This window comes from Lacerta agilis, chromosome 1 (assembly GCF_009819535.1).
Source record: "Lacerta agilis isolate rLacAgi1 chromosome 1, rLacAgi1.pri, whole genome shotgun sequence".
Taxonomy (NCBI): domain Eukaryota; kingdom Metazoa; phylum Chordata; class Lepidosauria; order Squamata; family Lacertidae; genus Lacerta; species Lacerta agilis.
The window spans coordinates 99,094,470-99,120,665 of record NC_046312.1 but is presented as its reverse complement, the minus strand read 5'-3'; positions in this window follow the sequence as shown (position 1 = coordinate 99,120,665).

Genomic DNA, 26,196 nt, shown 5'->3' with positions numbered 1-26,196 from the left:
GATGCATACCACATGCCCTTTCCCCGTCACCATGCTGGGTTGCATTCCTCACTAATAGATCTTGCTTACACATTTTCCATTTTCAGAAACTGTATGCCCACTGCCCACACTCTTCAGAGGACTTCTATATATTTTTTAAACAAGATGCTAGCCTCTTACATCTCTCAGCGATAAGACTAGGTCCTGCCATTACACTGTGGGCATAGCAAATAGCAAGAAAATGTGAAGAGAAAATGGAAAGCACTCTGAAGGAGCCCTCTTCAGATGATCACATGAAGTGTTCAGTAACCACACAAGGGGAGCAAAAGGATGAATGTCCTGGATCTGCCCCCATCCTCACCCCACTCCAAAAGTTGGCGGGTGACCATTTGAAGCGAGACATCTCTCTTCATGGAGACACCCTGGGTTCTCAAATGTCGTTTTTTCTGCATCCCAGGTTCACCCTCCAACTCCTCAAGAGTGACAAGAATGATAACGCCTTGGGCAGAGCCAGCATGCTAACCCAACACATGCGTGTTTACTTAGCACTTAACTAAAGAGGCTAGGAAAGGGCTTTCCTCTGGAAAGGCTGCAACAAAGACCAGTGTTTGCTGCTGATGACTGCAATCCAGCCACCCATTAGTTTATCAACTCACTCTCTACTGCTACACTGATCAGTTTGCCACCGGAGGGTTTCCTGCAGTGGGCGACCTTTTCCTGCACTTTTGAACAATGCTTGTATCCCCAGGGACGATGTTTGGCAGAGGGCTGTGTTGGCAAAGTACCAACATTTAGTCGCCTCTCTGCCTGAGTGAACTTGTCACTTCTAAGTTACAATGGGATGAACCCAGAAGGTAAACCTACATTCACCGAGTCCCTTACCTTTACCTTCTCACTCTCACACCTTGATTCCTTGCCATGAGCTATTTAGACAGTGCAGCTTTTCACCCTGTTTCATCCAGCCAGCCTTGTGTCAATTTTTCCCCTTAAGACTCTTGTGTAGGATGTGCTGATTTCTTTGCTGTGATGAGAAGGGAGGGTCTGTTGTTGTTTACTTGGAAAGTAAAAAAAAAAAGTCTTTATGAGTGGACAGCAGTTAAAAACAAAATAAAGTGAGGATTTGCCTCTAATCTTTCAGTTTGGGGCTTCTTGATCAACGTTGCCTAATATCAAAATACAAAACAGAAGTGCACTCTGACTTTTGAGTTTCAAAAAAAGAATTTGGCAGTTGGAGGCAATTTCAATATTGGAAAGTTTATTTCTCATTTTATTTTTCTTGTTTAGGATTGAATGGTTAGCTCTATTTGGGGTTGTGAGATACTAGAGTTTCACCTTAATAAAAGTTAGAGAGCAGCTGGCTTGGTTTCACTTCCTCTTTAAGTTATCACTTCCAAATAGCGCTCTTCCAAATAGTTACTAGGCCAAAGCTCCTGTCGCTTACCTCTGTCTAAGAGCATTAGATGTTTTGTGTGATTTGATGCAGAGCATGCACAAAGTGCATTTTCCTTATCACTCACTTTGCTTTATTAGGATCTTGCTTTTATAGGTGTTATCCCCGATTCCTTTCTATAAATTAGTCACTGACGGAAAAATAAAAATGATTAAAATACATTCGTTCCAGATTTCAAAGGCTTGAATTAAAGAACTGACTGGCCTCCTTCCCAATGTTAAAAAAAAAATCAAATCTGCAAAGCAAGCACTTTAAAAAACAACAACTGCTAAATTAAAACAACAGCAACATTGAAATACCCACTATCTTGAGCTTGAGTCATCTTTGTACATGAAAATGCAGCATTCGAGGCTAGAAATCAAATTCACAAATAGCAAAACTGAGGAAACCCTAGCACAAGGCCGGTGTTTGCACATAACACTGAAACAGCTGGTTTAAATTTTACATTTTCTATTTTTATTAGAACACTGGCTCTTGTTTATCGTTATTGATTTTATTGGGTTATTATTGACTCACTGCACCCTGTGGGCCTATTAGTGAAAAGCTAGTAAAGCATTAAAGGAAGACTTAGGCATTTCAGTGACTTGTGCTTATAGCAGTTGCTTTTTTATCCTTTCTTCTTCTTCTGTTTCTTTTTTCTTTTCTTTTTTTAAAAAAACAACAAGTCGCTAATATGAAACCATTTCACTGTAATACTCAAAGTCCAGCTTTCGTTTACTGCTGAACAAATTCAATTGCATCAGGCAGAGAAGCGCTGTGGTAAGGTTTGTTTATTTATTATTCCTTGACTTATAAAGGCAAGAGACATTTACTGTCTATCACATGGGCGGGCAGAAAGCCGATTGGGAACTGCTGGTAGATCTCGGGGTGATTTGCAGTAGATCAGCAAATCGGGTTCTACCCTGAGTAAGAGCACGTGTTGCGATCGGGACCGGGCAAGACTCATCCCTTCCCTTGGGGGTGGGGCCGGTAGCCGGCCATAGTAGCCATAGGTCAGTGGGGTGTTGCTGGGCAAAGCTAAATGTAGCAATTGGTGATGGACAGCTTAGCGTCCTATATATTCCTCTGCACACAAGGTGATCTCTCTCTTGGCTTCGGCTGCTGATCACCCATCCCACCCCCCCTGTTTTTATTAGGCCTCTGTGTTTGACCTTGCAACTGCCTGTCATGGGGTCGTCTGCCTTGTGGCAGGGGCCCAGTAGGAATTTGTCCATATGGCTGATTGGCTGTTGCCATTTTGGTTTTGCCTACTGCAGTAGCAACTTGTCACAACTTGTAAAGTTGGCGGTTAGGCATTGGTTCCTGTGTGGATTGCTGGTTTGGGCGACGCCCATCCAGAATCATGATGATAGTGGGAATTCCGTTAAAGGAATCCGGCGACTCTTATGCTTTGTCGAGCCCCTGGAGGGGGTTAGGGCCATAAGCCGAGTCCCCGGGACCTCTGGGGAGAGGGTTGCGTGTATCCCCCCGCTCCTTAACTCTCCTCAGTTGCAATTTCCCAATCGCTGGTTTTAGGCCAGCTTCTGTCCCGGTGTGACAGTAGTCTGAACCAATGCCTACGCAACCACTCACCGAATTTGTATTTAAATAAAGTTGTGGCCCTAAATTATTGCCAAAAACCCAAACAAAATTCATGTCTCCTGTGTCAGTTCCTTGGGGGAGGTCTTGGGGTCCTCGATACGCAAAAGTTTCGGATGCCGCCAAATGCCTTAACAATAGCAACAGGAAAAGCCTTTTCTCCTCCTAAAGTTGGCTGCTGAAATCAAGAAAGCTTAGGGGAAACAAGAGTAGATTTCTGCATGAAAGGATTTTTGTGTGAGCTCCAGTTCTGGTACTGAAAAGTGTGGTGGGGGGGGGGAAGAGACTAGGCAGGGCATGTGCCCAGAAGCATCTTATCATGCAATTCTATGCTCTCCTTCTTAGGCCACTCTGTTGTACCTGGTCAGGACAATAGGAAGCATGTGACACTATCATCAATGTTATATACCGTACCCTGACAATGTAAGTCACCTGTTAGGTATCTGAGAGGGGCTGAGACATCTAGGCTGGTTCTACTGCCTGTTTCCCCTCTCTCTTCTGCTAAGGGGGACAGATGTAGCCAGAGTTAACAATGCCGGTAATAACAAACAGATGGTTAGTGATTATCTGCTGGGTAGTACATGCACAATACAAAAATGTGGTGCACCCCAAGTACTTGATATTGTATTTTTCTCTGTACATTGCTGTTGTTCTAATTAACCATAGACCCACTAATATCATTGCACTTATCTCCTTAACTGCTAGATACTGTGGGCCTTGTTGTTGCAATGCAAGCCATATTGAAACCGGCGCTGTAGAATCTGTTTGGAGAAGGGGGAAACAAACAGGTCCTTTGAAAATAACACGGAGTATTCTATGTGAATCCATCAATATTATTCATGCAAAGTCTGTAGTATTACAGAAAAGTCACTGACCTGTATACAACATTAAAGTCTTAGCCTTCTCGGAAAGTCAATATCTTATTTGTAGTCCGCCAAATTCAGCAAAACAAAAATTCAAACAAGATTCAGTGCATCCTTCCAACAGAATAATAAGAACGTGTAGTTCAACATTAGTTGGATAGCAGATATAGTGACCCACCACAAAGCAGAAAGTCCAAAAGTATTAAAGGTAAAGGGACCCCTGACTGTTAGGTCCAGTCGTGTCCGACTCTGGGGTTGCGGCACTCATCTGGCATTACTGGCCGAAGGAGCCGGCGTACAGCTTCCGGGTCATGTGGCCAGCATGTCTAAGCCGCTTCTGGCGAACCAGAGCAGTGCACGGAAACGCCGTATACCTTCCCACTGGAGCGGTACCTATTTATCTACTTGCACTTTGACATGCTTTCGAACTGCTAGGTTGGCAGGAGCTGGGACCGAGCAATGGGAGCTCACCCTGTTTTAGGGATTCAAACCGCCGACCTTCTGATCGGCAAGCCCTAGGCTCTGTGGTTCTTCCAAACACAGCTCACCCCCTTGGGCTCGATTTTTTTTTTTTTTTTTGCCCATGTTACACAAGCTTCTTCCTTTCATTGCTTTTATAGCAAAACTTCGGAGAGGTGAATGTCTGAGGTATGAATCAACTGGCTGCGGATACGCCCCTCCAAGGCAGCTCGCATCAGCCAGATCAGACTTCAAGTGAATGAGGCCAGGAAAAATATTTCTTCAACCATTGAGCTGGTGTTTTGTCTAGGCTTTGGGATGGGTGATACAGCTGGATGGCATGAATGATCTAGGAGTGGGGTGACAATTTAGGACCATGGAACAGTACGTAACAGCCAATCATTATTCCTTTCATAACAAAATCGAAAATTCTTTCTAGTAGCACCTTAGAGACCAACTGAGTTTGTTCCTGGTATGAGCTTTCGTGTGCATGCACACTTCTTCAGATACCAGATTTTCGTGTGCATGCACACGAAAGCTCATACCAGGAACAAACTCAGTTGGTCTCTAAGGTGCTACTAGAAAGAATTTTCGATTTTGTTTTGACTATGGCAGACCAACACGGCTACCCACCTGTAACTATTCCTTTCATGTTAATCATTATATTTATATACCTTTTTTGTTTTAAGTTCTCTACCCTTTTCCCTTTTCCCCCGTGCTTTGCATGTGTATCTTCCCCCCTTACTGACCATTGCTCTTTTCATCTCTTTCCCCTCTTCCTCTTTTTTCCCTCTTTCTGACATTCCTTCTTCTCCTTCTTCTTCTTCTGCTCACTCCACTCTAATCGCCCTCTTTGCCAGCTTTCGCAGCCAATGATTTCAGATGGAAAATCTGCCGCCGCCAGAATCCCTCCTCCACAAACATTAATGGCCGTGCACTGGAAAGGCTGCCCTGCCCTGCCCTCCATCATCTAATTTGAGACGCTGAGGGGGCAGACAAAACAGATGGTTGGCATAGATGATGATGATTCACTGCTTGAAATCCTGGTGAAACATATCTGAAATCAGTGAGAGAGGAGCAGGCCTGACATTTGACAGAGACATGTAAAAAACGAACAGTTCCAGACAAAGGTCAGCCCCATCCGCCTGTTATTTTCCAGATGCACCAATCATAGGCTATTAATTTGACAGCTATATTGAGAATATATACCTCTTTCCCAAACAGGCCCAATCTCGCTTGAGCAAAAAAGCAAGGCTCAAATTATTGGTGGGGAGAGATAAAGGGGTCCTTTATGAAAGCCAGAAAACCACACCCCCTTGCTCTTAATTCTAGCCAAATCCTGCCCCCCAATAGCTTTCTAAAAATGTTAGTTAAGGGGGAATGTCACAAAGGTCACAGGGGTGGTGATTAAAAGTGCTGGGAAATGGGTTTAATCAGATCCCTGCTGCCATTTGTGCATGGTTTCATTTCCTAGGCAATGAAGAAAGTAGCGACACTCAAACCATTGGCCATGTCCAATGTTCTTGTGCAAAGCCCTGAGCAATATAAGACCAGGATGCATTGAGAGCCAGTGTGGTGTAGTGGTTAAGAGTGGTAGACTCGTTATCTGGGGAACCGGGTTCGTGTCTCCACTCCTCCACATGCAGCTGCTGGGTGACCTTGGGCTAGTCACACTTCTCTGAAGTCTCTCAGCCCCACTCACCCCACAGAGTGTTTGTTGTGGGGGAGGAAGGGAAAGGAGAATGTTAGCCGCTTTGAGACTCCTTCGGGTAGTGAAAAGCGGGATATCAAATCCAAACTCTTCTTCTTCTTCTTGTGCCCATAAGGACTGTGGCTGCCTTACCCCATATGCGCCATGTTGAGCACTGTTTTTAATTTGTAAAGAACAACTTAACCTGTTGTAGGTGGCAGATAGTGATTTTATGCTTGGTTTTAACTTCTGACCCCGGCTGGATCTAGACACATCAAAAAAGTGTTTCAGTTAAAGGTGTTATAAACTTTGTATGAGAAATCGGGTTGGCAAAAACGGAACTGCACAGCACCATTTGGCGTCACAGCGTTATAATGCATATACAACACATATAAAGCACTTTTTCTTTCCCAGTTTAGCTGAGTCCCTCGTCTCCTTGGTTGATTTGCTTTATATTGTTGCTGCTTTTCTGAAATAGCAATTTTAACTGTTGCAAGCTATCCAGTGTGGCACTTTTGTACTAGACGTGTAGTATCCAAATATTTTAATCATTTTTTTAAAAAACAACAACAACAATGAAATATGGCTTTAATTCTCCTAACAAAAATCTGAAGAATGGGAATGGAAAACAAAAAGCCAAGGAGTTCTGCACACCGAGAAGACTAAAGTAACAGGGAGTGGAATAACTTCCACAGAAGCTAGTAAAAATATTGGGTGCTTCTATCACAGAGCCCTTTGGTGATGCTGAACAATTGCTACTGCAGTTACCTAAAGGTGGAATTAATATCAAAATTCCCTGGAGCACTTTATTATACTACTATATTACTCAGCAATGTCCTTCCCTATGGCCTAGATCTGGCTATAAGGTATAAAGGTAAAGGGACACCTGACAGTTAAGTCTAATCGTGAATGACTCTGGGGTTGTGCTGCTCATCTTGCTTTACTGGCCGAGGGAGCTGGCGTTTGTCTGCAGACAGTTTTTCTGGGTCATGTGGCCAACATGACTAAGCTGCTTCTGGCAAAACAAGAGCAGCGTATGGAAAAACCGTTTACCTTCCCGCCGCAGTGGTACCTATTTATCTACTTGCACTTTGACATGCTTTCAAACTGCAGGAGCACGGACTGAGCAAGGGGAGTTCACCCCGTCATGGGGATTCAAACTGCTGACCTTCCGATCGGCAAGCCCTAGGCTCTGTGGTTTAGACCACAGCACCACCCACGTCTCACTATAAGGTATACTCACAAGTAAATCCCATTCAGCAAAAGTACCAGGCGTGGATCAACTCACAGAAGGCTCAGATGCTTCAAAAGGCAGGATCTGGATCAGGATAATGTAAGGCTCATTGCAGGCACTCCATCCTGAGTTGTAGGCAAGCACAATTTGTCCACAACCTCATTGTATGTGTGTGTGTACACGTAACTCCAAATTCTGTTGACTTATTTTGCTCTTTTGAGTGGGTGCCATTTCTTTCCCAGCCATTAAAGCCTGTTGCCTTCAAACACCTAATAAATAATGTTCTTTTATCCACTAGTTCCCGCTCTGATTTTTTTTTCCAGCAGCAAACTGTGCAGAAATGGCAAGTCCTACAAAGCTAAGGACAACAAAGAACCTGGAAAATCACAAAGACTAAAATCTGAGCTATGTACCTTATCTGACATTTATATTTGAACACAACATGCTCATGATAATATTAACATCAGAAGGAAATGGCCTCAAATTAATTGATTATGGTGATGATGTTGCAAGCGGAAATGCAAATGGAATTAAGTCTCTCATGTAAGATATGGAAGATGGCAATTCAGTCTTTTCTTTGTACATTGTCTCAGTTTCAGAAACAATGAGCTCAACCCGGCTCTAGTTGTACATATTGCATATGACTAACGGCTCCAGATCAGATTGTGCCTCCACATCAGCAGGCACATCTGTCAAACACAGCAGAACTTGGATGAGAATTGCGACCAGATGTGATGGACAGCCCATATCTATTGTCAAAAGTTTATTGTTTAACCATTAAGGCAATTACAAAACTTCCACCATTATTACAACTAGAGTGAGATCTTCCAAAATAAAACACGTCAGTTCCACTTCCATTCTACTGCAACCTCTGTGTATGTAGACGAGGCACCATAGATTCACAAAAGTATCTTATGAACCATATTTTGCAACATTTCCACAAAGCATTAAGCCCATTTCAGCTGCAGCCCCTTATAGGCTTCCATAGGTCTTCCATAGGAAGCTGTCGTGTGTTGTCAGATCTTTGGTCTGTCTAGCTAGATCAGTATATATTGACTGTCCCTGGCTCTCTAGGGTTTCAGACAGAGGTCTCTCTCTGCCCTACATGGAAATGCTAGGAACTGAACCAGGGACCTTCTGCACGTGAAACAGATGCTCTGCCAGTACACCACAGCCCATCCATTGCAGCAGCTTCCTATATTTCACTAGCTGTTAAAAACAGAGGAAAAGCAACCTCTTCTTTCTATTACTATGGGTTCGTCTGTGTTGCTTATCTCGTATTGGATGACTGTCTTGAGATCAGATGCCTGCTATGCTGGGGAAACTCAGCGCTGCAGTTACACTTTGCTAGCTGGGGCTTTCTTCTAGAGCAAATGCCAGACGTTATGCACTTGCTCACGAAGAGGCGATTCCATGGTGCTTTGATTATGTAGGAGTGTGTTCCAGATGGTGGCCTCAGTTCTTTAGGCATGTTTGGGCAGATCCCATCTGATATGCCTTCAAGTCTTAAGAGTCCTATATATCATATGCATTTTTGCCTGGAGATAAGTTCTGCTCGGTTAAATAGGATTTGCTTTTGGAGTGCATGCAGTGCCGCAACCTACAATACTTCAGTTAGCCAGCCCCCTTCCTTTTTTCTCAGTCTTGTTCCTTAGGTGGACACAATTTAAATTACAACAGCCCCAAAAGGAAAGAGCTTTTCTAATTATGAAAAGTGAGTAATGGCCCCGGGGGTGGAACTGGAATGTGAACTGGAAAATACTTCATAACATTTACATTTTCTGATATATGTCCAAAGTCACCAGCATAAGGTCCCCTATCTTGAGGAGTTTGCGTAAGGGATGTTTGAAGGCTCTTCCTTTTAATTTGTCAGTTCTTCTAACAAGGAGGCACCACAATTTATAGTGCTATTGCAACACTCTCATGCGATGTGTTTTGTCCTTTCCCACCAATATCAAACTTCAAAGAGGAGAGAGTGCTTTAGATGAAACACAACCTAATGATTTTATCTCATAATGGATTCTGGGAATCTTTCCTATCTGATGCTGTTAAATATGACAAATGAAAAGAGAGTTTGCATTCCCAGCCATAATGATTTAACATATGCTACTGAATGATGAATCGCTCCTCCTTTAGTAGCCTCAGCAGGCAGTGGCCCTCAAACTATGGGCTGGGACAACTTAAGGGAGCAGGGGAAGGGCACTTGCAAGAGGGGAGTGAAGGAGGGAGGGAGGATCCTGCAGCAGGCAGAGGTGGAGATATGGTTGAACACTGGACAATTCAGGACAGATAGAAGAAAGTACCGGTACTTCACACAGTGTGTAGTTAAACTCTGAAACTTGCTCCCGCAGTAGGCAGGAATGGTCACCAATTTGGACAAAAGAGGATTACACGAATCATGGAGGAGAGGGCTATTGTAGCCTACTAGCCCTGATGACTGTGTCCTACCCTCTCCCTGGCAGAGGCAGCATACTTATCGATTCTGGTTGCTGGGAATACCAAGTGGAAGAGTGCTGTTGTGCTCCTGTCCACCTTGCAGGCTTCCGATAGGCACGCAGTCAGCCCTTGTGAGAACAGGGACTCAGCTATACAACTGCAAATATAACGTTTTAAGTGCATTTTAAGTGCATTTTACAAACATGACACTAGATGGCAATGGTGAGCTCATGGCAAATTGATTTTTTTTCCCAAAGTGTGTTTTTTTAAAAAGCATTTTCACAGTGTTTTTTTTAATATGTGTGTAGATTCCACCCAGGATGCTAGACTATGTGGGCCATTGGTCTGATTCAGCAGGCTGGTCTTATTTATGTTCTCCTTTGTTACTTAGTGTTACTTAGTTCCTTAGCTACCCAGGCAGGTTCAATTTCCTTCTCTGCCTCCCTCCAGTTTTGGCGGCCATGTTTTATTAGTTCTGGACACACACACATGCACCTGGGTCTATGTGTCTAAAATTTGGCAAGGCTAACCCCCTCTTGGGGTCTACTATGGCTGCAGATTTTATGCACCTATGTTATAAACCCTCAAATGTCTTTGCTGTTTTGGCTTCGCAGTGCAAGTTAACCAAGGGACCAGTGTTTGGTTTTCTGGATATTGCTTCAGATTCAAGGGCCAAGGCAAAATGATATTAAGTCAATAGGGGCCTGATCCAATGCATCAAATTGAAGCAGGGAATAGGCCTTGCTCAGCCCTAGTAAAAAGCATGGTGCTCTTTCAGTGGGCAAAATTTGTGCATCTGGATCTGCACAACTAAGTGCTGTTGTTATTTTCTAACAGCTACATTTACATATTTGGGAGAAAGTATTTTTCAGATTTCAGCTTTTTGTCTCCTGTATTAAAGGTCAATGGCTGATGTGGGTGTCTGGGAAAGAAAGCAATGATTGTAAATGTCTGTGGAAATATGACTAAGAAGCAGCTCTGAAGGGATATGGTCCATGCTGCAAAATGTTTCCTTTTATTTCCAGAGTATGGGTTAACTATGAAACAACTGTATTAACAGTTCTGTGCTTATTTTCTTTCTTTTTAATGTATTCTTTAAGGGCAGAGAGGGACTCCACACATACACAGTGTTGCTGTTTTGTTAGGCCAGTTTAAAAAGAAGAAGCAAGTTCACTTCATAAAAGAAAAAAAGTGTAGCTCTGTGAGGTTGGTATCCCTAATCAGTGCTTTTTTTCCTCTTAAAAAAATGTTTAGGGGTCCTCTCATTTTGACTCAAGAAAACCACCATTTTATAGTTCAAATCGGGGAAAATAAATACAGTAATGGACAAAAGTACAAATAACATGCATTACCTCATATTACACAGCTGACAGCTGACAGTAACTTCCACATTGGCATGAGGTTGTGTGCACTAGCATCTTCCCTCATACTTCGAACTCCTATTTCACACATTAAATGCTTGCTTCCGTCTGAGACGCGGGAAACACTGTGACAGAAAATGAAGCTGCCATTGGGGGTAGCAATGAAACTGACGATTCACCTTGCTAGAGAAGAAACTTTTTTTAAATAATAATAATAATAATAATAATAATAATAATAATAAATATCTTCTCCAGTTAGATTCACAAAATGTTTAGGGGTATGCGTACCCCTGCATCCCCCCAGAAAAAGCACTGCCCCTAACAAACTACAGCCCCAAAGATTCTCATTGACTGTAAAAATATTGCTTTAAATATATGGGGCGAATGTGACCAGAGATCGCCTGAAGAACATTTAAGGAAAGAGAGGCTCCAGAAATGAAGACTCTTTCTAACATTTTGACCAGGATATGTATGTGTGTGTGTGTTCGTGCATATTCCAAAGACCTAGTTCCATATCCTGCAGTTCCTCAGTTTGTTTTGTACAATGGTCCTCTATCTGCAAATCTGCCAGCGTTGGAAGTAATTCTCTCCCCCGCCAGTGCTGCTGTAAAATTTCCAGTTTTCAGGATGTTCCTCCCAAGCAGAACTTGTGTCAAAAGCTCGGATTTCTCCTGATTACTCCGGTTGTAGCACGAACAAAACTGTGCACATAACAACCAAATGGAAAATACTGTAAAGCTATCATTCTAGAAAGCACACCCGTTTGACCCACCTTATTTTTTTTTTATTTTTTAAAAAAATCAAATCCAACTACCCTCAGTGGAAAAACAAGCCCATCGTTTGCCAGCATAATAAGTTACAAATCCTGGGATTTCCATGCTGAGTTCTGAAATCTATCTTTTACACACCCAGCCCAGGAAGTCTTTAAACGTAAAATGAGGCTGTAAATGTACATTGCCCAGAGTGTGGTCAATGAATCAGCAAGTGTTACAGGAGGTCAGGGTGAAATGTCAGGTGCTATTTCAGCAGTCTATTTTTCATAAACCTTAAGACAGCCCTGAGAAAGTTACTGGAACTTACTAAAAAGTCAGGCAGCGAGAGCAACACCTCAGAGCTCCTGTATTTTCTCAATCTGAAAGGTGATTGTGGACTTCTTTCCTGTTTTGGGTGAGAAACTCGCTGCCCATCAGTTGCCTAGTAAGTATGTCAGGTGTATCCAACAGGGCGCCCTTCCACTCCCATCAGCCCCAGTTTGCAAGGTCAGTGGTGGAGGATGATGGGAGATGGAGGTCAACAACTTTTGTGGGGCACACTGATTTGGTTCCCCCTGAAATATGCTGTGTCTGGGAAAGGAGAGTCACCAGAAGCAAGTCAGCATTGCATCAAACTAGATGCATAATTTTGTAGTTGAATGGGAGGGGAAGAAGAAGAAGAGTTTGGATTTGATATCCCGCTTCATCACTCCCTGAAGGAGTCTAAAACCAGCTAACATTCTCCTTTCCCTTCCTCCCCCATAACAAACACTCTGTGAGGTGAGTGGGGCTGAAAGACTTCAAAGTAGTGTGACTAGCTCAAGGTGACACCCAGCAGCTACATGTGGAAGAGCGGAGACGCGAACCCGGTTCATCAGATTACGAGTCTACCACTCTTAACCAGTACACCACACTGGCTTCCATCTTTTCTTTCAGGACAATCAAATACTCCCTTTGAGCTTGCTGAGTCATAGAATCATAGAGCCATTGAGGGACCCTTGTCCAACCCCCTGATCCACAAGAAACTCAGAGCTATATCATCCCAAATATATGGCTGCCAAGGCTCTGCATGAAGACCCTCAGCACTGGAAGTGCGCCAGCACACTAGGTAATTGGTTCTATTTTCAAATTGTTGTCCCCTTTACATATCCCGTAATATTTAGCCAAAATCTATTCTTATAAAACTTAAGCCCATTTGTTCTAGTCCTGCCTTCTGGGGTGGCAGAGAACAATTATTTAAAGAATGTTATCATACTACCCCCCCCCCCCTAAAAAGCAATTATTTTCTTTAGTTTAGGCATACCTGGTTCTTTCAACCTTCCCTCAGAAGACTCACCCACTTCCCTTACTACCTTTGTTGCCCTCATTTGACCCAGTTCTAGCTTGTTCATATTGTTCTTATGAACTGGAAATATGTTGTCTTACTAATATGGAATAAAGGGCAGTTCTTACTTCGTGTCAATTGTAAATAAAGTTAAATGTAAAGGGACCCCTGACCGTTAGGTCCAGTTGAGGACTTATCTCGCTTTACTGGCCGAGGGAGCTGGCATACAGCTTCCGGGTCATGTGGCCAGCATGACTTAGCCACTTCTGCATTGATTGTCATGCTATTGTGCTAATTTGACTAACCCCACAATATATTACTATAAATTAGCAAGAGTAGAGCTAGAATAGCACATTTCCTTATTAAGTTTCCAAGTTTTATTGGCATATTTGGATATATTAATCCTTGAGAATTCTTACGGTTATGAAAGAGTTAGGAAGTATCCCTTTTCATAGTATGCTACATTTATGCTAGACGCTGATGTTATTGGCTTGTAGGTAAACTATTGCTTCCTATGCTGCAAGACTTAATTTTCACACATTTAGCCCAAAGCCTCAGCTAACTCTGACATCAGCCTCATGGCACTTAAGCTTATAATAGCTCACTGTACATGCTAACATTTCTGCCGTTCTCAATTTAGGCAAGCTATTTGTATTTGTACAGCATATGCATTCAAGGAGGGGTCAAGCTCTACAGGCAAATAAATCATTTGGTGCACTGATTTTTCAGTGAGTAAGATATAGTAAATAATGACAGCACTCAGTGAAAGTTATTGCTATCATTCTGACATGAAAGGAATATTATGATGGTAATAATTAAATACTCAGCTAAGAGCGTGTTTGTTTGGTCCACTGAATGCATATGCTGAAAAATTGGACACCAGAAAGTGACTAATGGCATCAGCAAGGACCCAAGTCTAAGATAACCATGGTCAGTTGTTTGCTTGAATGGGTGGCTTGTTGACATCAGAAGGTTCCTAGGAAGAGATCCAGTCAGGGGAAGTCATGTGTGAAGGTGTCTGCATCTACATACTTGCGAAGGCTTAGTAGAAAAAGATTGGCAATGGAACTGGAAGCCAAGACAAAGCAGATATGCTGGTTCTGGAGCAATTAATGGCACTTTTCACAGAAGTGATCAGTTTGACAAGAACCAACAGCCATCTTCTAGTTTGGAGTAGCTAAGGGTTGAAGGAAATACAAAATTTGATAGCTCATCACTGAAGGACTTTTCACGCAATAGCCCATGACTGCACATTCATGATATGCCCGGCATTTGAGGTGATATAAAAGCTTCATATTTATCACTTTTATCTGTGGTAGCTCTTACACACACACACACACACATACACACACCACTTGATTTTTCCAATCATTAAGCAATGGACATGAATGGATGGGCACATTCTGAGATCTAGTTGTACATTTATTATCTAGAGAGCTGAGAGGAAAAGAGTAGACTATTTTGCTTATAGATATAGAAAGGCGACAGCTGTCCAGTTTATTTAATACATGTCTGTCCTGCTTTTTCTCCAGGGAGCTCAGAACAACATCCATGGAGTTATCAAAATGTCCTCCCTCCATCACAAAATATACTTCTCTCCTCACAACAATACTACAATCCAAGTTAGGTTAGAGAGTTACTTACCTTAGATCATACTTTACAGCTGAGCAGTGACTCTAGCCTAGGTTTGATTAAGGCCCTAACCACTGTACATCACACTGGGTCTATCCTACAAGCTGAACAAATGTGAAACTGCCCCGAAAAATCCCAAGTTATACACAGAGCAGACCCATTGAAGCCAATGGCTTAAATTACTGGTGTCCATTGATTTCAGTTGGATGTATTGTGAGTAAAATTAATATTGGATATCACTAATTTTCTCCATTTTCCAAGTAACAGGCCACTTTGGGTGATCAAAATGCCAAATTCTGTGATATTTAGCTGATATTGGCTTTCTCCATACTGAGGAGAGCTGTAGAGGCAACTAGCTTACATATATCAGTAAAAGCAAAACACATGGTGGCCAAGAGAAACTGATTCTCACACTTAAACACAGCCTTTTTGTAAAAACAACAACAACAACACACACACCAATTTTATATAGGTAACATGGGTGGAAGGATGAGGAAGCAGAATTTATTTTTATTTTTATTTTTTTTGCTCTGCTATACTGCAAACAGCCAGGATATATTTTTCCCCTCTAAAAGGGGTCAATGACCACGGGTTCAGAGGATAAATCAAATTCAATGCTTCTCCTGGATGGCTGCTTTTCCCTGATGCTGGCCTCTGCTGACCACCTGCGAGAAACAAATACTTTGAGCATATCAGTTCTGTAAGATATTTCAAAGATAAGGAGGAACTGTGTGTTCTTTCCATCTGCAGCTGGGTATATATAACAGGCTCAGAACCCCTGAGGCTGGTTTTGACCCAAAGGAAGTTATTCCTTACCAATGACAGAATTAGTTACGTTGCACATTAGTTACAAATTCACAATTACCTGCTCAAAATTCTACAAGGCAGGCTTAAGCAGTATGTGGACCGAGAACTCCCAGAAGTGCAAGCTGGATTTCGAAGGGGCAGAGGAACCAGAGACCAAATTGCAAACATGCGCTGGATTATGGAGAAAGCTAGAGAGTTCCAGAAAAACATCTACTTTTGCTTCATTGACTACGCAAAAGCATTTGACTGTGTCGACCACAGCAAACTATGGCAAGTTCTTAAAGAAATGGGAGTGCCGGATCACCTCATTTGTCTCCTGAGAAATCTCTATGTGGGACAAGAAGCTACAGTTAGAACTGGATATGGAACAACTGATTGGTTCAAAATTGGGAAAGGAGTACGACAAGGCTGTATATTGTCTCCCTGCTTATTTAACTTATATGCAGAATTCATCATGCGAAAGGCTGGGCTGGATGAATCCCAAACCGGAATTAAGATTGCCGGAAAAAATATCAACAACCTCAGATATGCTGATGATACTACCTTGATGGCAGAAAGTGAGGAGGAATTAAAGAACCTTTTAATGAGGGTGAAAGAGGAGAGCGCAAAATATGGTCTGAAGCTCAACATCAAAAAAACTAAGATCATGGCCACTGGTCCCATCACCTCCTGGCAATTAGAAGGGGAAGAAATGGAGGCAGTGAGAGATTTCACTTTCTTGGGTTCCACGATCACTGCAGATGGTGACAGCAGTCACGAAATTAGAAAACGCCTGCTTCTTGGGAGATAAGCAATGACAAACCTAGACAGCATCTTAAAAAGCAAAGATATCACCTTGCCGACAAAGGTCCGTATAGTTAAAGCTGGGTCTGGAGCCACTATGAGAAAGATACCATGTTTGTGGGGGACGGGCTAGTTTAGAAGAAAAGTGAGTTGTGGGGCAACATGATAGAGGTACATAAAATTATGCAGGTGGTGGAGAAAATGGATAGGGAGAAGCTTTTCTTCCTCTCCTAATACTAGAACTTGGGGTCCCCACAACTTGGGGTGGTTGGGCCAGTCAGTGAGGATGTGACAGGCAGAGTGGAGCCAGCTGGCACATCCTCACTTTCCCATCCCATGATTCTGGCATGCCTGAATATGGTTCTTGAGTGGCCCATTGGCTATTGGTCTTTGACTCCTGACTCATTGTCTACTTGTCCATGGCCTTTGGCTTTCCCCCTGCCCTACCTAGCTATGCACATAAGCAGAAATGCTCCTATTTTCATTTGCGAAATGTCTGACGGTATGACAGCATGCTGCCCTGGCTCCTTTATTGCCCTTGGGCCTCAAAGAGTTACCCAGTTGCAGTTTAGCAAATCTTCCTCAAATTGAAAATAGAGTGAGCAAGTAGGTAGATATATAAAGGAATGTGGGTGTGGGTGTACACAGACAGACAGACAGACAGACAGACAGACAGACAGATAGACAGACAGACACAGACTCACATATATTCCTTATTGCAATGCAATATCTTGCTCAGTGGCTTTTCATTTTTATTCTTGCTGTTGTCACATGAAAGCATGCCATCCTGCATCCTCTCGCAGACACATTCTCTGGTGTGTTGCCTTTCATACCTCTTGTATGCTTCCTGGAGTGAGAGTCCTTATATATTTGCCAAATTCCAATTTCCTGCTCTCCAGGCATCAAAAGCTTGAGGCGTTTGAAAGGAATCAGTTGGGAGGGCTTTGCAAAGCCAGTTAGAGGAAGGTGAGGCACCTTTACAAAATGAAACTCAAATTCGGAACATCCCTTTCCACAGAGGCGACTTGAGAGAGGCCGTTATTTTCTCGAGGCGTATGTCTCCCCACAGACAGCTTAAAAAGTGGGGCAGTTAATGAGGCACAGCGAAGAAAAACAAACATGTAAACTAACATCATTTAGGAAAGACGTTTTAAAATGAAAATGCCATAGATTGCATTGTGTGCCTCTGATACAATTATTTTGAGGGATAACTGAAATGTTGTTGGGTTTGACAATCCACATCACTTCAGGTTTACAGGTAAGCTCTAAAAACTCACCTTTTGTTCACTTCCTCTTGAATTGTGCTCCATCATGTTGTCCTCCTGTGCTGCTTCGCTGATGATATTTGTGGTTTCAGTTACGCATTGCAATTTAGTTTTTTTTTGGTCCAGATGTTTTCTTACTATTAGCATTTGATAGTTTTTATGGTATTTTGTTTTCCAGTTCATTATATTTCTTTGGAAGCTGCCTTGTCAGAGGGTTGGTTCTTAAAGGCAGCCAACACATATTTTTTAAATGGGCAAATGTTAGAAAGCTTTTATATTAATGAACTGCTTTCCAGGTGTAAGAGAGTGGAGGTGTAAAAAGAAAAGTAGGAGAAATCCACCCAGTCTTCAAAAAGACCTGCTTACCTGCTCTGATTTTCCCACACGCCATAGACATTTCTTCACCAAAGACTTGTTGGCTGAGCATTACATTAGGGCTTTTAGTCTGTGTGTCAGCCTGTGACTGCCAGAGTGTTGTCATCAGGATTCTAGACCAAGTTACCTACAAGCACATGTTGTAGATTGTCAACACTGTTTGGGGAATATGTGTTACTAGTTTTAGAGAGGAAGAAGCCTATTCTGGGACTGTCACTCATTCTCAATGTCAAGGTATTTGAAAACGAGGACAGGGGAAAACTCCCAACACATTGTTATTTCCACTCTTCTGTGACATGCATGGCGGGAGTTTCACTATCTGTTATGAAGGAACTAAAAAATGGTCACCAGGCAATAATCTGTCAGGAACATCTCTAATAGGGCAGTGGTCCATCCATTTCCTGCGAGCTCCTCTCAGACAACAACATTGTAATATGCTGAAATATTCTGGGCTACTGTTTTTGTTGTTGTTGTTGTTGTTCTGCTTTGAAAGGAAGTTGATATGTATTGGACATATCAACTCACCGCTTGCTTTAAATAAGGGCTCTGGTGTTGATATGCATCTTAACTTGCAACATGGGCTTGGAATTTAGTGCGAATGTTGCATGCATTTTCTAACTTGTATTTACATTTCAGTAAAGGCATTTTTATAATATGCCTTTCCGCCATCTGCTGTTAGAGTGAACCCCAAAATTATGAAGGCACTTTGTGAAGTCCTAAAGGCACTTCCAGAATTGAAGAAGTGTTAGGGCCAGCGTACACAATGTACAATGTTAAAGCAATATCATTAAAAGCAAAAATACAACAGAAAATAAAAAAAACAATATAAAAGCAAATAAAACAAAGATCTGAGGGGTTCTTACACGTAAACCAGGGTGCAACACCTTTGACATTCTGCCCCAAGTGAACACTGTGTTCCTATGCACAAGATAATGTGACCAGGGTGAAAGTCGTACAATGTCAATGGGCAATAAAGTGTCCTGCATAGTATAGGAAATTTGAGTGACAGTCTGGTTGCCTGGCCATTTATTGTCCCACCCCAAAATCCATTCAAACTGAAGGCTATGGAAGGCCTTCCTTTCCTCAACCTAAATAGTATTGGCACACATATATATTTGCTGGGCTATGTGGCACAATGATGGCATCATTTTTACTATGATGATTGTTGGCTGGGATCATGCTGTTGAGAAATTCTTTCAAATTAGAAAAATAATAGTGGTGATGAGGCAGAGACAGTGGGTTGGAGAAACAATGGCCATAAACATGTTTTTTTTGGGGGGGAGGGGGTTACAAGTGGCTGCCCTGTCCCTAGTTGTTATATCCACATACACATAACAAGTTCAACACTGAAGTTGAATCCCATGAAAAATCAACACAGATCTCTTTTAAAGGTATGGGACCCTTATCGTGTGGAAGTGGAAACTCCTTAGTCTTTCTGAATTCCCTTTAGGAACAATGACAAAGGAGCAAAGAGTGAAAAATCAGGAGTGGCTAGAAATATATGTGTATGTGTGTGTGACTTATTGAATATGTGGCATTACGATTCATAAAGTCTAGCATGACACTTGTAGTAATTTATTGCACCTTTAGCCACTGCCCTGGTCTCTTCAAAGTAACAGTGTTGTAAGCTGCTCGAGCAAGATCACTGCCTATATTGCAGCCATATTTTGAAGACTATAATGGAAATTTATAAGACCTATCAACTTTTTTTCGTTTTGTTTTTTGTTTTTAAAGAAACATATTGTGTGCCTAATATTATATACATAATAGATGGGAATGGCTCCAAACCAATTCATTGCATAATCACCTAATTAATACAATCTGTAATAATTAAAAATCCTTTGGAGAATTTGAGAAAACATTTTACTGTGCATGTGCTGGAGATAATTTTAAGACTCAATGTCTCAGCTGTTTGCTTATTTTTAATTTGGTCTTCCAAATTGCCAGCAGGCTTATTGCTGTCTTGTGGGCCACTCTCTTAACAAATTTCATTTCTTAAATGGAAAAGGTGGAAGCGGATGGAGGAGGGGGGAGTTAAAGGAAGAAACGCTTCTTCCAATCCAGTACAATGACTAGTGTTGGCTGTTTCAGATAGGGCCAAGGACAAAATGAAACTTAACAATGAGAGATCTTCTGGTTCCTTTATGATATGAAGCAAATAGCAGACAAGTAGCCTGAATTAATTTTGAGAAAGGAAATTCTCCTTGTGCAGCTGGAACAGCACCTCCAGGCACAAGGAGGAGGTTAGATAGATAGATAGATAGATAGATAGATAGATAGACAGACAGACAGACAGACAGACAGATAGATAGATAGGAGATAGATAGATGATAGATAGATAGATAGATAGATAGATAGATAGATAGATATGATGGATGGATGGATTGCATTTTTTCTCCAAACAGCTCAGGATGGAACATATGACTCTCCTCATTCCTCATTCAATCCCTGCAATAGCTCAGTGAAGTAGGTTAGGTTGAGAGGCAGTGATTGGCCCAAGACAATCCAGTGAGTTTCACAACTGAGTGGGGATTTGAACCCTGGTCTCCCAAATGCGGGATGCAAGGTGTTGTTTCTCCACAAGGGCTTAAGGCACATGCAAGATGGAATCTCCTGCTTACCGGCTGTAAGCATTCGATCCTGCGTGCTGCAGGGTGTTGCTCATTCCTAAAGGGAAGGAACTCACGAGCAAGCAGCACCCTACAGGAACAAGCCCTCCTTCTACTGGAGCCAGGGAGAAGATACAGCATCTTCCCACCCCATGCTTACTGTATGCTTAATTAGAGTTTTAAACATTGATTTGTAGTGGGTGGCCCCATGATGCAGACCTGCCTGATCCAGCTTCCATGGACCAGGAAGATGGGGGCTCTGCACTAGACTCAGCTGTGATCCATCCTTTACCCCTCCCCTCACACTTTTTATTTGTTCTCCATCTTATTGTTCCTGCTTCTTCTACCAAAGAACTTTGTACACCCTAATGTTTCCTGGGCACTTCCGAGCGGGAGCCACCCTTCTGCCCTTTGGGCTACTAAATCGAAACAACCAATAATGGAGTCCAAATGCCTGCTCAAAGATTGTCTTCAGGGGCCTTTTTTTTCTCTTTAAATGGAAGCCTCCCTGCGTCACTGGACTTTGACTCCTCAATTAAGACTAGTTGTGCCAATCCACAGTTCTGGTATTAACGAGCCTTCTGTCACAGAAAGTGGAGGTTTTACTTCGTTTACGGCATGAAGCAAACACAAATTAAAACAGAACAGGGTAAAATCAGAAAACCAGCCTTGCTTTATCAGACCAAAGGCATACCTACTCCAGTGTCCTATTTCTCACAGGGGCAATTGGAGATCATTCTAATTCCAGAAGCAGGACATGAGCACAATCTGTTGCTCCCCAGTAAGAGGTAGTCTATGGCATTCAGGAGGTAGCATATATGACCAGCAGCCACTGGTAGCCTTCTTATCCAGGAATGTGTATGATCCCCATTTAAAACAATCTAAATTGTTGGGCAACACTACATCATGTGGCAACAAATGTCACAATTTAACTATGTGGTGTTCCTTTTGTTTGTCTTGAATTTCCCACCATTCCACTTCACTAGATTATACAAATTCTAGTATGATGATATTCCCCCCCCCCCGTCTCCCAGCCCCACACTTTCCTTTTGGAGAAGGAGTGGCCAAAAGTGTACATAATATTCCAAGCAGTGGCGGAACATCATGCTCCGGTACCAGGGGGTGGAGAGCAGGCCTGTGGGGGCATGGTGCCCAGCGAGGGCGGGGAGCAGTTGCGATGGCACCCCACCGGGATCATGCTGCCGGGGGAGGTGTGCTCCCCCCGCACTCCTCTTCCTCCGCCAGTGATTCCCAGATACAATAAATTCACATAAAAGCATTATAATATTCAAAGTTTTATTTTTTATGACCTTCCTAATATTCCCTAGCAAGGGAATGTTTCACAGTATGATGCACCCTGGTGACATTTACATTTAACTATCCACCATGACCCTAAGATTTATTTCCTGGTCAGCCACCACCACCTCAGATTCCATCAAGCTGCAATGTTTGCTTCTCATATTTATGTTAATAAATATTTACAGAGAGCAAATAACATTAAATGTAAGGTGGTCAGCCTGGAAGGCATTTGGTGAATGAATATTAGAAAATTAAGAATCTTATGCTAAGTTTTGAGCATGGAGTTGCATTTAATTACATTTTAATTGTGTGATCCATTTATCCCTTTCAAATGTAACTAAATACGCTTGTCAAAAGTTTGCCACTATTTGTTTATTTATTATAAATGGACCATGTTGCAAAAAATCTATTCTGCTAAGAATCACAGATACATTGTTAGTTGGTACATTATATTAAAATTACAGATACATTATATTATAGTAGGTACATTTATATTATATATAAAAGCACAAAAACAAACCAGCGGCAAAGTTAACAAAACAGCAGCCTAAAAAGCATTGCAACAGGAGGGGAGACATTTATCCAATCAATGCTCAGGGTACAGAGATGCATCTTTACCAATCATTGAAAAGCATACAATGAGGTCATAAGGTGTAACTTGGAGGGGAAGTCTTTCTACAACTTGGAAGCCATCACAGATAAGGCCCTATCCCAGCCCTTGAACAGCCAAAGGTGGCAGCACTACCCACAGAACCTTTCCTACTTTCCTTAACATCCAATGTGAGGAGAGATGTTCCTTCATATTCATGGGGTCCAAACCATTACAGACTTTATAATGTCAGTCTTAATACCTTAAATTGAGCTCAGAAGTAAGAGTGAACTGATATAATGTCTCTCTCCAGAGTGGTGCATGCTCTAGTTATCTCCTGCTTGGACTACTCTACATGGGGCTACCTTTGAAGGTGACCTGAAAACTGCATTTAATCCAGAATGCGGCAGCTAGACTGGTGACTGGGAGTGGCCGCCAGGACCACATAACACCGGTCCTGAGAGATCTACATTGGCTCCCAGTACGTTTCCGAGCACAATTCAAAGTGTTGGTGCTGACCTTTAAAGCCCTAAATGGCCTCAGTCCTGTATACCTGAAGGGGCATCTCCATCCCCATCGTTCAGCCCAGAGACTGAGATCTAACGCTGAGGGCCTTCTGGCAGTTCCCTCACTTAGAGAAGCAAAGCTACAGGGAACCAGGCGGAGGGCCTTCTCGGTAGTGGTGCCTGCCCTGTGGAACGCCCTCCCATCAGAGGTCAAAGAGATAAACAACTACCTGACATTTAGAAAATACCTGAAGGCAGCCCTGTTTGGGGAAGTTTTTAATCTGTGACATTTTAATGTATTTTAATATTTGTTGGAAGCCACCCAGAGTGGCTGGAGAAACCCAGCCAGATGGGCGGGGTATGTATAAATAAATAAATAAATAAATAAATAAATAAATAAATAAATAAATAAATAAATAAATAAATAAATATATTATATAATGTGTGTCTGACCAGAGATATCCATCGGGAGTCTCAAAATTATTTCTCTCCCTCTCACGGTTTATTGTATATTTTAATTAATTTTATATTTTATGTAAATTCCATTTTAAAGCCACAATGCAATTGTTGTCTGTTTTAATTATGTATTGATTTCACCATTGTCAACGGCTTGGAAGGCTGTTTGGCATGCAAGCAGGCAAATGTACAGTTTAAGGCAGACCATATGTCACACACAGCTCTGTCCTCCAACACCTCCCTGCTGAACCCTGCCCCTCACCAACTACCACCTGAGGCAACTGCTAATGGTAGGGTCAACTCTGATGCAGGAGATACTTGCTCCCTTAGTTAATTTACAGACAGCAACTACTCATCAGAAGACGGACGCCCAAGTATATGGGAAGCCATACATTTTAAAAAGGTTTGCTGATGGGACTGAGAAACTCTTGATAGAAAAAAGAACATCAATGTTTACTAAACAATTTGTTAATTACAACCCATATTTCAATTGCAAAATATTGGAAGAAACCAGACCTACCTACTGTGGACCATTGGCTCTGAAATGACTGGCAAACTTTTGGAGACGCTATTTTTTTTTAATGATAAAAGACTTTTGGAAAGCAAATAATTCTACATTCATAGACAGTTGGGACCCTCCTTGTTGTCCTGGAACAAAAAACTCATAGGAATGAGTTTGCCAAAAAAAATGCTAAATATTACATAGATTTCCTAGGTGTACGCTTCTTCCTGGAGGGATATTGTCAATACATTTTATTTTTAATGAAAATAAAATTGTCATATTAAAAATAAAGGCAGGATAATTGTGTGTATGTGTATGTGTGTAATTCCTGATCCAGTGGCTGAGATCTGATATAGTGTGAGGGGGTGTCAGTTCAAGCATTGGGACTTCTTCTTTCTCACTTCTTCTCTGAAGCCCCTTATGTTCAAATAATATTGGCTATTAAAGGATAGAGCGAATCACTGGGGCACACAGAGGGGATGGAGAGGGGACAAGAGTGGGCTCCTGTTGTGCAAGTGGGCAACACTATGGCTATGACTTCCTTGTGAGATTGAGCCCTGGTACCTCTCCGTGAAGTACTGCTAGAATAAGAAGGGTGGTGGTGTGGGAAGTGACAAGGACACACTAGAAATATTTCTCCTCTCACTCCTTTGATGCTCCCTGAAAAACCTTAATTAGAATCAACCAGCCCAACTGTCACAAAATGGTGGCAAGCTTTTCTGAGCTCTCCAGAGCTCTCCAAGAAGCAAGATGTTCCACAAAGCAAGGGGTGAGGGGGAATGAATCTGGCAACAACAACAACAAGCACCACCGCAACAACCACCAAGATAGCCATGAGATTCAGCTAGTGGACTTGGTTCCAAGATGGAGACTGCAAACTGAACAAGTCTTTGCTAGGTGCTACAGATATCGGGATACATACCTATGACTACTCTGGGATAAAGAAGCAACATCTGTTTGCCCTTTTTGAGAACGTAAACCTTGGCTATATTTGCCCTATACCTTAAATGAAACTCACAGGTTCCTGGTTCAGAAGTGAAAAAGGAAACATGTCAGTCTTCATATGAGAATGCCAGGGATTTGTAGGCGGGACTTTTCCCAGGTTCCACAACTTGAGCAAACGCTGATATCATGATGTGATTACGTTATCGTGGAAATAAAACAGGGCCTGCAGCTAAGCAAAGGTTGAATCTGTAAGTGAAATTGCTGCTTCTTAACAGCACCTATAGATGACAAGCTTGTTGTTTAAGGTCTAACAGAAGTCACCCATCTGTGAAAGATTTTATCAGTGCATTCACTGCATGTGCTGTGATATTTATAGCACCATTGATCTTAAATGGCATACAAAGAAAAATTCAGCCTCTTAGATTCCCCCCGCCCCCAGGTTGACCAAAATCTGTTGGTGTCTGCTTAACCTGTTGTCAAATTTCAGGTGTCAGGCGCAATTTGTCTTTGGAAAGCAGAAAGACAGCTATGACTAGAGACACCTGAAGTTCCCTTATTGTGTTTATTTGCCTGTGTTTCCAAACAGTTACACTAATTCAGAATGAACAGCACTCATTTAAATTAATTGTGACCCTTGTGGTGTGAGGTGATGTCGTGGATTATTTGAAAAGCTACAGCATGCTTTGTGACATCATTATGACATGATCACGTGACAGTTTATATGGCCCTCATGTCATCACACCTTGCATCAAGGCCCTGAAAATGTCTTTTGTCAGAATACGAATTACCATTAAGTTTAGCCTTACAGTGCTCATCGCTTTTATCTTGGAGAAATGAACTAGGGAAAATAAAACAATATCTATTGCGTGTCGAGGTCCCCAAGCCACCCCTCAAATAACACACACATCACACAGGAATTTAAGTTTAAGGTTTTTGGCATAATTTTGGCCACAACTTTATTAAAATACAAAATGTGAGTGGTTGCTTAGGCATTGGTTCTGACTATCTGTCCCCTCCTGGGGACAGACTGACATCCGCCCACCTTGTGGAAGTCAGTAAAGGGAAAACACTTTGGGGAGAGAATGGGAGCTGGGGGATCGAGTCCTCGGCTCTCCCCTAATGTTCCCAGGGGCTCTTGCGTGGCCCTAGCCCCTGACCAGGGGGTACGGACAAAAGCATGGTGAGCCCCTGGATTCCTTTAACGGAATTCCCCGTGCAGCAGCAGCATTGGAGGGGCAGCCACAGCCAATCCTTACCCCTCCACCAACCAATTTAATAACCAATGCCTAACCGCAACCTTAC